Below are 13579 nucleotides of genomic sequence, written 5' to 3' on the forward strand. Positions count from 1 at the left end.
TATTTATGCCTCTGAAGTGGAGTGTTGTGCTGGTGTTCCCATTTGTGTGGCACCCGCACACCCCGGCTGCTCGCTTCCACCAGCTGCTGCTGCCGATTTCCCTTAAAAATAAAACCCCTCTAAAGGTACAGCAGGGACACCTTAAATGCAGAGCTGTGGCGTGCAGTTAATCATATCCTCTTAACGGGTTTATTCGCTCATTAAATATTTAAGACTCGTTTCTCTTTATCAATAGTGTGGAGGCGTGCAGGCCCCGGTGCAAAGATTTATGCACACAATAGGATCGGTGCATTTAGATTTGTTTGAAGGGATCCGAGAGCCATTTAAAACTCGACCGGGGGGGACGATTTTTGCTGCTGCTGTTTTCCTCCGGTGAGGTTTCTGCCTCCTGGCTGCGGTTGGGAGGTGGCAGGAGGGAAGGTCGGGGGGCATGGGCTGATGGCTGCCTCCAATACCCCCTTGGTTGCTTTTGAAACAGCTGTGCCCCTTTTTGAGGGATGCCGAGGTCTCGAAGGGGGCCCACTCATGCCTCGTGTGAGTGCCCTGTAGTGATGAGGATGGTCCGTGGAAAATGTGGCGCATGGATGCAGGACCTGGGGCTGGGAGAGCGGTTGTGGAAGTGGCATTTTGATCCCCGCTTCCCACCGCTGTCTGTGGGAAGAGCTTTGCCGTTGCGGCTCAGATGTGAATTCCAGCTCGTCTGGCGCCATTCGGGAGCTGTCATGCAGGTGCAACATCTGTTGTTCTCCTCTTATTAGCTGGGCTCTGCTCTTCACACAGGTGTAAGACCAGTGGTGGCCTTTTTGGTTCATAGGATGGGGAGGGACCAAACCCACACTGTCACCTTGATCCTGCCTCCCCATCCTTCCCATCATCTACCCCCTTGCCCACCGCAGCTCACCAGCCCAGACCACCATCCAGAGCATCCAGTCTTCATCCAGTCCCCACCATTTCCCACCCTACCCCGTGCCTGGTCCCCAGTCCCTACGCAGGGTTCCGTGGCTGCCAGATGTGTTGCTTGCCCTCGGCGCAGGGAGTTGATCCTTTCTGCCGGCACGCACCCCCCTGGCACATGTGTGTGCCTGTTCCCCAGGCTCCGAGGGCTGCGGGTTGCAACCTTGTGCTGGAGCGATGGGGGACCTGAGATGGGGCCATGAGCCTGACTGCGCATCCGATGCAGTTGCACAATGTGACCTGTACCCGTCCTTCCATTGAGCGCGTTGCTGGAGCTTGCAGGGACAGCAGGTCCCGGCATGCAGGACTCTATCACCATCTCAGCAGCCTCTGCTTAGATCAGGAGGGAACATCTCATGCCAAGACCTGTCCTCCCCAGGCTGCAGCTTGAGTCGGAGATGGCAGCAGCTGACGCCCATTTTTTTTGGCCCCCTGTGGCATCCCAGTGGGTTCTTCCCACAGCTTTGCATGCAGCCAGACGTGCCCGTTCCAAAAACTCCTCTCCGGGAGGTGCTGGGGTGGATGGGGAGGGTGAGTGGCTGCAGTGGCAATAGGCAGAGCTGGCAGCTCCCTCCTGGGGGTGTGAGAAATACCCCGGCTGGCTTATTGACAGCCCAGAGCACGGGAAGACCGTGCGTGCGTCAGATATTTCCCCAAACCTCTCCTGCTTTGCAACGTGCCCACTGAAAAAAAGGATCTGACAGCAATAAAACTGTCGGGCGGCTGCTGCTGCTTTTTTTTAAAGTTCTATGATAGCTTCTCCCCCCCTTTTTTTTAATAGCTAATGCATCTGTCACTACTTTCCTAATGAGCTTTCCGAAAGGGCCTTGGGGACCTCTACCTATCCATGTGGGTTTGGATAGGAGCTTACTCAGGGGAGGCAGAGAGAATTCAGCTCCCTATTTCACCCCCGTCTCCTCCCCACCGCCCTCCCAAACTCCTCTCCGAGGGCAGGTTGTCCAGAGGGAGGGGAAGACAGCAATATCTCAGCACTCGGCAAGCTGGCATGCACCCCCTGCAATCACAGCCAATAATGACAAAAAGACGGGGCTGCTGCCAGAGATAGAGAGCTGAGCTCCAAGCGTTACAGCAATGTCACAGCCTTGGGACTGCTGCTGGCTGCTACTGGAAAGAAATTTCCTCACAACAGGCAGAGTTATAGGAAGGAGCCATTGATTGCATTAAAGAACACCCTCCCCACCTCTTTTTTTTGGCATGGATTTTCAAGGCTTTTTTTTTTTTTTCTCTCTCACCCCCCCCTCCATTTGCCATTGAAGTTGCGTTCAATAAAACCCATCGCCCGAGAGCGTCTGTTCGCATGTTCTCAGCAGTACAATGGGCAGAGGACTGCAGTGTGCAGAGGCTCAGCCAGCCTCACGCAGACAATGAGGGGGTGGGAGCGGGGCGGGGGGGGTGGCTTTTAATTTATTTTATTTTATTTTTCCCCCACCTGCCAGCCCCCACTACTAATTGTAATCACAAAAGGCAAATGGGAAGGGACTGGGGGAGCAAGGCTGTGGTTCACTGGGGTCATGGTCTCCATCAGTCATTCTCCCAGCCTGTTGCTGGGTAAAAGCCTGGCTCCTTGGTTTATCAAAATGACTGTGCAGCAAAAGCCTCTTTGCCCAAAAAAACAACAACAAAAAAGCTGTTTCAACTGACTCAAAAAGCATGAACTTCCCATTGCCATCCATGGGAGACTTTCCATTGACTTCTCTAGGCGTAGAAGGGAAAACAGAGGATTTGGTGACTCAGGCACACACCTGGGATCGCTTCCTCTCTCTGATGCTGTTGGCAAATTGTTTAGGGCCCGATTCAGCAAGGATTCAGCAAGGGGCCGAACGCTGCCATCCCTGTGCCATTTGATAGGGCATGAGAGGATGCACCACTTGGCAGGACTGAATCTCTAACTGTGCTGTGCCCGAGTTCCCATCAGCTGTAAAATGTAACGGTGCTAACCCTACATTGCATGATGGTGGAGAAGCTAATAACTATTAATGCCAGGGAGATGCTTCCAGATCTCTAGATAAAAGGTGCTCAAGGAGGGAAAATTATTATCAACGTGGGCCAAATAGCTACAGGGGATTCGAAATCTGTTTGTATTTGTAGGATGTAACCACTAAGGAGGGAGAGACTGGGACAATGGAGCATGCACAGCACTAATGGAATGAGCATAGGAAAGAGGATATCTCTGGAGACCCTTAGAAACCATTTCCCAGTGGTAAGATCTGCTTGGGTTGTTTGTTCTTCTTCCCAGATGAGAGCTGCAGTCATGGACGCTTTTATCACTTACAAACTGGACTAGACGGAGGGCCAGAGAGTACTGTAGGGACGAGCCTGCATGGCTCTCCAGTGGGTGGGTCTATGGATTTAACAGGTCTCAGCTTCCATTTCTATCTTTCAGAGCTGCACTTTATAACAGAGGAATCTGGACTGGACATTTCAGACCTGTTTTTCAAGCTTATGGGATGCAGGTTTGGCCTCTGGTGGAGATGCAAGGGCATGACTTGGGCATCTTGAGGCTGCAGCAGAAGGGTTGTTCAGGGTGGGCACATCCCTGTCCCATCCCGGAATGGAGCCTTGGGATACGGTTTGGGCTGAGGTGTGGATTTGGAACAGACCTGTAGTAGCACGTGAGCATGGTGGTTCCTTGAAGCCATTTCACTCGGAGATTCACTTTTTCCAGCTGATTCATGTTCCTGGTGCAAGCCCATTTCTTGCCATGGTGACAGTAAAGCTCGCTGAGGTTCTGCATACTGACGCCCAACGGTCCAGGCTAGAGTCTCCTAACAGGCTCTGAGCCAGGTGGTGCCAGGAGCTGTACAAACGCAGGTTGTTCCCTTGAGATTAAAACCAAGTCAGACAAGCTGTTTGTTGTTTGTGGTCTGGCAGTGCTGGGAGACCTGTGCATTGCTGTGCAAAGCATTGGGCAAGCATGTAAGAGACAGGCAGCGTCCGTCTCAGCTCCCCTGGAGCGTACATCCTTGCTTACCCACAGTTCCTCGCTCGCAGTGGCACGCACTGCTCCGAAATCACGACGTCGCCTTTCCTTTGCGCCCTGAGACAGCCCCATTTTGTGCTCCGGGGAGCTGCTGCCTTTCTCACTGAAGACCTGCAGCACACCATGCTTTTTTTTTTTTTTTTTTTTTTCTCTCCTGGACACTTTACTTAGGTTCTTTCTTCCCTCTCATTTTCTCTACCATCAAATGAAAGCCATTCAGACCAAAACGGTTCAGTCTGCTCTTTGTGTCTGGAAAACAGAACACCAAAGACAGCTGGACCTACCCGAGATGGCCACGGCCGTGGCAACAGTGGCTCTTTGTTAGCGCTGTTGTCTCTGCCCCTATCTCCAGTGTCTGGGGCCCTGTCTCTTTAAAGCTTTAGTGTGCTGTGTCAAAGCCAACAGAGAGTTCAGCTTATTAATGGATTCGCTAGGTTAATATCCCAACAGTTTGGGTTTTTTTTTCTTTTTTTTTTCCACCAGCATGATTTAGAAAGGGGGGGAGGGGGAGAGAAAGATAACCCAGTCCCATTTCTGGGGAGGAGGGCATGGCATGGCTCATTGCTTTGGAGAAATGGAGCTGGAATGGTTGGTCGGGGCCACGAGGAGGTGGTGGCCCAGCCCTTCGCCTTCCTGTCTGTATGTACATCTCTCTCTATATCTCCTTCTCCTGCGGGGTTCCCTGCATCAAAGCTTCTTCCAGTTCTTATGCTAATGAGGTGCATTAATGCTTAATGACTGTGAACAGGCTTGTTTAATTGCACCTATCTGAGCAGGAGGCACGTTGCTGTATAAGAGGGAACGACCATGTAAGCAGCTGCATGCCCTCCTGGACAGTCTTAATTACATGTAAAACTGATGTGATCTAAACCACCAGGCTGGTGATTAGTTTAGTGAGGCAGGTGGTACTTTGCAATTCAGTGCCTCAGAAACTCTAGAGCAAGTGAGATCAGATTCTTTCGTAGGCTATGGAGGATAAGGCAAGCCCTGATCATCCTTGAATTTGATGTTGGGTGGGGACAAGCACGGCATAGTAGATTAATTTAATTAATTTATTGCAGTTAGTTTGCAAAGACATTATCCGCGAGCGTCTGTGCAGAATACTGAGCAGTCCCATTAATGCAATGCTATTTTGCCTGTAAATCCTCTCCCCCCGCCCCTTACAGGAGGAATGAGCTGCGATGGTCTCAGCTTTCTGCAGTGTTATCTCGCGCTGTTTGAATACGACTGATTGTCTGAACTACAAAGGGGCCCGGCGCTAATGCAAAGCCATCCCTATTGGCACTAGACCTAGATTAATGACTCTGCATGCATTGCCTTGGCTCTAAACTGGATTTCCCTAAAGCAGCTCACGGCGCTGCTGTCTGCACTCCCGTATCGGTGCCTCTAGCCGGGCTGCGATTGTTCAGCTGGCGAGAGCAGCGGATCTGGGAGCACCTCCAAGTGCGAAGGCTGTTAAGTAGGGGTGCACAGGTATGAAGGTACCTGTTATCGCGAGCCATCTGCTGCTAATTACCCGGCCTCTCGCTTCTTGCGATTATTTGTTTTGCTTTTATTCACCGGAGGGGGGATTTTAAAAAGAAAAAAAAAAAAGCAATCTTTTTTTTATTTTTTTTTTTTTAGAAATCGCTTTGGGCAGGGGAGTAAAACCGAATCCAGCAGCATTTTGGGGTGGGTTGTGCTCCCAGGGCAGGCGTCTCCCAGCACACCGCTGCCCCCGGGGGTTCACCCCCTCCTCCCCGATCCCACACCCGACCCTTCCCCTTGGCCTCCTCTCCCTCGAGATCTTCCTCCCCGTCTCCGTCCTGTGAACTCTCTGATCTTCCCCTCTCCCTGCCCGCCCGGGCCCCAGCGGAGGCTCTTCCTGACGTTACTCCCACAACAACCACTTCCTTCCCGTCCCGGCAGCCCCCAGCTCTTGCAACCGTCCCTGCCAGGCCCTGGCCAGCCCCAGCCCCTCACTATCTCCCCGAGACCCCTCTTCTGTTTCTCCACTTCCAGCCACCGCTATTTATTTTGTAAAAGGGCTTATCTCGGATGCGGAGGCTCTTTCCGCAATGGGGTGAAACCCGCGGCCTTGGGACCGCCGGGTGGGAGGTGACTCACGGCTCTGCTTCTGCCAAAAAAGCCCTCTCCTGGCATCCACAACACCCGCTGGGGTTAGAAACCCACCACGTGGGACATGTTTTAGCCAACTTGCAGGGATCAGCTCCCCAAAATTAAGCATCCCCCCCAATGCTGCCGTGTCCCAGGCTTGTTGGCAGGGAGGGAGGGCCCAGCCATGGCGGCCGCCTGCTTGTGTCGGGAAGGCAGCAGGGCAGGAGCTGGGGAAGAAGCAAGCTAAGTGCGTGGCAGGGGGATGAGAGTCCTGCGGCGTCTTCCTCAGCGTTTTCCTCCCAGTCGGCGCGTTTCCCAGCAGGAGAAGGCACGCGGCCATGGCGAGGGCAGCAGCTGAGGAGGGGTTGGCAGGGCGAGATGCAAGATGGTGGCTACCCTGAGGGGAGAACAGGGCCCTGCCTGGTTTGGGGTGGGAGCTCTCCCTCCATGAGAGTGAGCCCCACTCTGAGGGGCCGCAGCTGTCCGGTTCCCCATGGGGGAAGACAGAGGCCCTGCTGCCATCTGCCTTCTCCTCGCCCACCCCATCATGGCTGTTCCCACCCTTGTCCCGCCGAGACATGTTTTGCTGTGCCAACCCTTGGCCTTGCAATGGCCCCGAGGCAGACTTTGGGTGGAAAAGAAGACTTTTCCTCTCAGAAAAGCCACCCGAAGCACAGCCCCGCGGTGGCAGCGCCAAGGCAGCCCCTGAGTGTCATGGCATTACCGCTCCCAGGGGACCTGCCCCGGTGTAACACCACCACACCAGACCTCGCCGCCCCGGCGGGCATGGCTGCCTGCAGTGCCATCCCCTCGGGTGGGCCGAGCACCCCAGGACACGCCATCGCTGTGAAACCAGGAGCGTTTTTGCAGAGAGATGCTGCAAAACCGGCACCGCCGTGGTGGTGGGGTGCGTCCGCCTGGGGCGGGGGGGTGTCAGCCCTGCCTCGTCTGTGGGCAAAACACCCTCGCGCCAAACCTGAGCCCCAGCGAAACCTTTTTTTAGCGCTCCCCTATTTGCCAAGCGTACTTCCTTTCTTTTGATTCTTACCACCTACATACAGTCTGACTGCAACAGCAAAAAAAAAAAAAAAGAAAAAAAAGAAAAAAAAAAGAATTGCAACATTCAGTAGAAGGCTTTTCTGTCTAATGACGTTAAATTTATTAACCAAAACTCCAGCTGCACCAGGCTGGGATCTAATAATATTCAGGCTATGGAGACATCAAGTAGAAAGAAGCTTAAAGCCCTTTTTATTTCACAGTAAAACTGTCAGTAAATAACTGGATTGTCTTGAGACTGAGAAAATGGGGATTTATCTTCCTGAACATGAAAAGTGTGCTTATTTTTTTTTATCAGCTTCAAAAAGCCCCAGCAACCTTGATTTTCCTTCCACACCGTTCTCAGCAGCTCTGCCAAGCCCCAAAACCACACAAATCAAGAGACAGGCTCTAAAGATATTTTTAATTAAATTAATTCCTTTTCCTTCCTTCCCCATTTCTCCCTTGTCCCCTCCTCCATCCTCTCTTTCTCTCTCCCCGTGTCCCCAGCTAATGACTTCTAAGCACTGTGACATTTCAGCACTGGCTGTCACTAACACCACACCTCCGTGCTGGTTATAAATTGGGCACAGAGACATAAAATTCCCTGCAGAAGGTCCCCGTTTGATGATATTCTCCGAGGTAAATCTCCAATAGCTCCCTGTTTTCTTTAATAACGCTAATAGGCATAGATTAATTAAACTGTTATATTACTTCCTTCTTTCTACCAGCACCAGTTAGAAATCTTATTACCTGCTCCTCTCTGCTTGCCTTTTCCCCAAGGTGGTTATATTCCAACCAGTTTCCAAGGTTTCTCAGAGGCTGTAGCACAAGGTGAAACGGCAGACATCGTCTCCGCGAGGCCAGATCCTGCCCCCAGCCCTTGGCTCTGAAACCCCACCGACCTCGGCAGAGTCTGGGCGGGCGTAAGCGGGGTCAGGATTAAGCCCGGTTTGTCTGAAGAGGTTCTGTCTTGAAAGCAACAGCGGGGCTATTGTTGAGTCTGGATGCCCCCTCTAAAAGGGACCACAGCTGTAGGAAAGGGAATTGTATACATCCATCAACTCCTCCAGGGCCCCAGGATGTATTAGTTAAGATTGCGGGATAACATGTCTCGGCTCCACTGAAGGGGTCCTTTGAATGACATGTTGGATATACTGTTGCACATCTGGCCGCTGTATTATTGAATTGCTCTACGGTTGCATTTTCCAGACCGCGGGAATGTGTTGGTCGGGGTGGGGTGGGGGGGATGAAGGGGACGACATGTGGGAAAATTAGAGGGATGCATCCCGCGGGGTGGGGTGGGTTTGGATGGAGCTGCGTGGTGGAGGCGGGGAGGGAAGGGGGGGAGCAAGGCAATGCTTTCACACAAAATGCCGTGTTGCCATTTGAAATCCACTCCAGAGCTTCCTGCTCTAATTAAATTTGTCACCATCGTTACTATAATGCCTGCCATTCCTCCGGTGCTTTTTGTTCTCAGGGATCCCAAAACACAACAGAGGCAAGGGCAGAATTTCCAGGTCCTCCGTGTTTCTTCTGCGGGAGCTTTTCTTGAGCAAAACCAGGAAAACCAGTCGTAGGAGCTGCTTTGGGGCAGGAGCGCAGCTACTTCTGGTTTGGGGACACTGGAGCAAGGGACACTGAGGCTGGGGGGTCTGGGCAGCTCTTGCAACTCACACATGAGGTGTCTTCTGGGACTGCTAATTTGCAGGAGCTTGGGCAAGCACCCTGGGAAGGCCCATTGCCGCAAAGAGCCCTTCTTGGGCTCTCCTTTGGCTTGTCCTGCTCTCAGCCCCTCTGGACCCGCGTGGGAGTCCAGCATCCCCGCAGCCACTGCTGCACCTTCGCTCTTGGCACCGTGTGCGGCCGGCCAGCCACCGCCAGCCTGCCATGAGGTGCCGCGTACGGCTGCTCTGCTCTGCGCCTGGGGCAGGAGGAATTCACTAATTACTCGTGGCTCTTAATATGGCCCCTGAACGATGCCAGAGTGGCGTGAAGGGCTCAGAGCAGGAGACACAACCTGCTCCATCGTGTCTTCTGTGTCAGCTTGCAACGAACTGAATGCAAAAAGGCTGTCTGAGCTGCAAACAGCAGAGCCCTTGGAAATTTAAAGGTGCAGAGCACAGAAAACAAAGGCGAGGCGATCGCGCTGCTGAATATTCATCCCAGCGTCTGATCCTGCCAGGAGCAAAGCCTGCACAGCTCCCGTGAAAGCTGGTGGGAGGGAACCTTGGTCTGAACCTCATCTTGGGCTCCAGCCCAAATCTGAGGGGGGAGGGCAAATTAGTCCTTAATGCACATATATCTTAGACTAAAACCTGATAAGGGAACTCTCCTATGTTAATTTACCTGAGTTATTTACTATACTGATTGCTGAAGGTACTCTGATTAGCGCATGAAATATTTCTATACCTTCGGTCTGATTAACCCATATCTGCAAAATAAATATTTGTCTCATTATAGTTATGCGATCATGCAATCAAAGACCCTATCATAATGGGAAAGGGAGAGAGTATCCGTGTGGAAAAGGCAGGGAATGGCGACACAGAATGAGCGAGTTGGAGAGCAGGGAGATGAAAAGCAGGGGCATAGCTGGAGGGGGAGGCTTAGTGGTCACAGCCTCCAGCCGGAGGGGTTGAAATGCCTGGGAGGGCAGGATTCTCCTCCCGTTTCACCGGTGCTAATTGGGACTAACTCCGTTTGACTCGGCAGCGTTGCGCCAGTCCCAGCGAGAGGAGGGTCAGACCTTGGGAACCACAGGGGTGAGTCCCAGCAGGCTCCCAGCCTCCAGCTTTTTTGAAACAGAAGCGGGGAGTTCCCAGCAGCACGGTGCGTGTGCCAGTCTCCCAGACGAGCTCTTAAAATAACCCAGCACACCAGGCTGTGGCACTGGGGGAGAGCGCAGAGGATGAAGTGTTCAGTCCTTCTGGCCCAGATCCGGGGAGAGGGGGGGTTGGCAGCTCCCTGCCCAAGGCGAAGGTGGCTTAAAGTGTGGTCTGGGGAGGGGGGCAGCCAGTACCCCACAACCAGGTGGCAGGGAGCGGAGGAGGTGGCAGCCGGCGCTGCTGGCACCGTCATGTATGCTGGACATCATCCCTCGGCGAGGGGAGCTGTAAGTCATCTGGAGGAGAGGATCCCCCCTCTGCCGTTACAGGGCTGTTTTGCATATGCTCCGTTAGGAAAAGAGAGGAGTTTTATTGTGGCTGAGCAGAAGAGCTAAGTCAAGAGGTTGCTTTATGGCTCGCGGATCCCGGCGTAGAGAGGAAAGCGTCCCAGATGCAGCATATAGTAAGCCTGGCAGCGTTGTATAGCACTGCTGCATCGCGGAGTGGCTGCAAGCACTGCTCTGCAAAAGAGCTGAAGTCATTTTTCTTCTAAGGGCAGGGGGTAGTGGGGAGGAAATATGAAGGCAGCCCTGTTGCTAAGGAAATCTGCTCTTTGTATGGTCGTACATTTAGGTAATGCTAATGAAAGGCCATATAGTAGCGAGGTGCAGATGTCAGCACTGTGCACTCCTGGATATTTGATTAGCATTTCTTTGACTTTGCCTCCTCTAACAGAAATACCTGAGTACATGGATATTAGGAAAATAAAATCCTCCTTCTCCTCTGCCAACAGCCCAACAGCACACATTACGCGGAGAAAGGAAAAGCCTTACCAAAATAAGACACTCCATAATGAATGTGTGTTTTTTTTCCCCCCACACACACACCCTGGGGAGGATGAGAGCAAACATGTGATGAGAACAGAAATAGTCACATTGCTTAATGCATTGCTGGACGGTACCCAGCCAGCACAGTGATGAACCTGGCGTAAGACCTGATAGCAGCAAACCAGCATAGCATCCTATTTAATGGCTGGTGGCCCACAGATGTTTTAAACCTCGAGACTGCATCTCTCAGAGGTTTCCCTTTCAACTCAAGCATCAGCAGGCTGCTTTTGGAAGCAAAGGCTGCGGATGCTCTATCCAGGGACCCAGCGCATCCGTGGATTAGCTGGTGCGTGCGTACGTGCGTGGTGTCCAAGCCCGGATCCGGTGATCTGGCTTACGAAGCGGGAGAGGACCCACACTGCTGCTACAGAGCGCCGTGTCCTGCTCTCAAGCATCGCTGGAAGAATGAGTCAGCCGTTTTCCTTCACACGGGGGTCGAGTGGATGCCCCTGTCTGAGTGTCACGAATAAAAGCACCCAGAAATGTAACTGCTCTGTGCTCGCATGTTGTGCTTGCAACTGTCTTAAAGACCAGCTGCTCTGCGTGAGACTTCCAGCGAGCGAGAGTGCTTGAATGAAGCCCTTATATCTCGCTTTTGCTTTTGCCCCCCCCCCCCCCGCCAGTGCAACGTGGGCTCTGTTCCTCCTCGCCTTTTGCTCTTGCTCCCTGGGGCAGCCCGCTGTGTCTCAGAGGCATGAGGAGTGAGTCCTCCCGGGAGTCCTCCAGCTCCTGCGAGGAATGGCCCCTTGGGGGCTAAATCCAGCAGCGGGGCCCCGAGGTGGCAAAGACGTCTGTGCGGGCAACACCAAGTGTTTCTCCTGGATGACAGCAGTGCCTGGGACGGAGGTTTGCACGCCTTTTGGTGCGGCAGCCGGGGACGCCTTCCTCCCTGCCAGCACCTGCCCCTCCCTCTTGCCGTTGTGCAACATCCCAAGGGCAATTACAGCAGTGCTTACGTGGAGGAGTGATATTGGGAAAGTATTTAGTCATTTTTAACTGTTCTGCTGGCAGCTCCCCTCCCTTAAGGTGGTTCCTATTTCTTCTTCTCCCTCTCCTAGCATGTCATGGCAACTCCTCGCAGCAGCCCCTGGCCCGATGACCCTTCTTGGTGCATCCTTGGGTACCGAGAGCTCCTCTTGGCGAGGGGGAGCCCACGCTTCCGCAGAAGAGCCACATTCCCATCGAATGACTCTTTTCCTTTCCTTTCCCCATCCCTCTTGTGCTTACTACAGCGATTTTAAAGCTTCCGCGCCTTGACAGCAATGGGGGGGGGAATGGTTTTGAAAGCAAAAGTAAGAGGCAGGAGGATGCAGAGCTTCTCCTGCTCTCAGAGGCGTCTGGATGCTTCTCTGACTCCATCTCTGGAGTGATTTTCCCTGGACCCAGTGTAAACAAGGCAATCCGTTACAGCAGTTTGAGCGTTACTCCACAAACACGCCATCAGCCCCTGCCCCCACCGCAGGCTCTCTCCGCTCCTTCTCTTCCTGCCGCTGTGCCGCACGGCGAGCGTTGGCATGGCGCAGGGGTTATCAGGCACTGGTCTGCACGCAGAAGTACCCTCTGAGCATCAGCAGGCGAGGAAGGCTCCAGCGGGAACCGGAGTCAAGTCTGCAACAGCACCATCCCTGTGCTGCACGGCTCACCCCGGTTTGGAGGCGCAATTGCAAAATTGAGCCTTCAGGGAAGTTTCAGGGACGCTGATGCACTCCCAAGGAGGGACATGGAAGAGTCCGGCTATTGTTTACCCCAGAAAGACGGTGAAAGGCAGAGGCCGCGGTAAAAGAAGATAAGCTCATATGCGCCCAAAACCAACACTAAAAAATACATGATTAAGGTTACAAAGTCAGGCACTGAATGCGTAGGAAATCCCTGTATTAAAGACACCTGAGCGGCTTACGTCCGGCAGAGTGGCGTGCATTCATTAGGGTGCAGTCTTAATTCTATGGTCACAAGATATTTCTTCCGCAGGGGCTCTGCCTCAGGGAGTGTGTGGGATGGATGGAGCTCGGTTAAAAGCAGCTCAGTGTCCAGTACGTGGCTGTCACCCCACTATTCGGTCTGCAACCGCAGTGCCTCGTTCACCGTGCATCATGCAAATCCTGCTTGGATGATGAAATTGTTCCTCCTGGACTATCCTAAACCGCTAAGTCTGCTCTCACCTCTTGCTTTCCCTTCCTTCCCTCTGTCCCTTCCACCTCCATGCTGCTCGGTGGTTGGCAGGGGGGAGTAGCAGGACCCCTCCCAGCAATAACCCTTTTGGGGAAGGCTGGCTTTGCCCTGGGACCCCGGAGCAGGAGGGAATACACTCTGCAGCTCCAGGAGGGCTGATGCAAGTGCAGCCCACATGCTTCATGCTGCCAGCATTTGATTTTTCCATCTGTTTTTTGTTTTGGTTCAGTCAAAGGCAGAGAGGAGAGGTGGATTTTGGTGTGAACCTCCTGTCTGTCTGCATGTGGTGTGCAGGACAAAGGCAGCTTAGCGTGGAAAACCCCAGAAGCACCCAGGAGTGGGCTGGGGGACTTAGCAGACATCATTTCTTCTGAAGCTGCGGGAGAACCGTACATTTAGGAGAAGCAGCCTTGCAGCCTGCTGTATGTATTCACCATCTGAGAGCCAAGCCAGCCAGAGCCTGGAGGGGACAGATGGAGGAATTAAGGACATCTCAGCTGGGCAGTAGGACCAAGGGATGCTTGCAGGGGAGCTGGCTCCCATACCTGAACCACTTTGGAGACAAGGCTGGGAGTTATAATAGCTTTTCTTAGCAAGAGAGCCCTCCACCG

General features: G+C 53.1%; 1 protein-coding gene across 5 annotated transcripts in view; it reads left to right on the forward strand.

The window, feature by feature from the left end:
• The window catches only part of RAI1 (retinoic acid induced 1), a 75973-nt gene that overhangs the window by 9806 nt on the left and 52588 nt on the right, over positions 1–13579 (forward strand). For 2 of the 5 annotated variants that reach the window (XM_069810406.1, XM_069810409.1), the window contains exon 2: positions 3064–3175. The exons of the other annotated variants lie outside the window; for them this stretch is intronic. The gene's annotated coding sequence lies outside the window, so the exon portion shown is untranslated. The remainder of the gene's footprint in view (positions 1–3063; positions 3176–13579) is intronic. 5 annotated transcript variants of the gene reach the window in all.

This window comes from Haliaeetus albicilla, chromosome 22 (genome assembly GCF_947461875.1).
Source record: "Haliaeetus albicilla chromosome 22, bHalAlb1.1, whole genome shotgun sequence".
Taxonomy (NCBI): Eukaryota; Metazoa; Chordata; class Aves; order Accipitriformes; family Accipitridae; genus Haliaeetus; species Haliaeetus albicilla.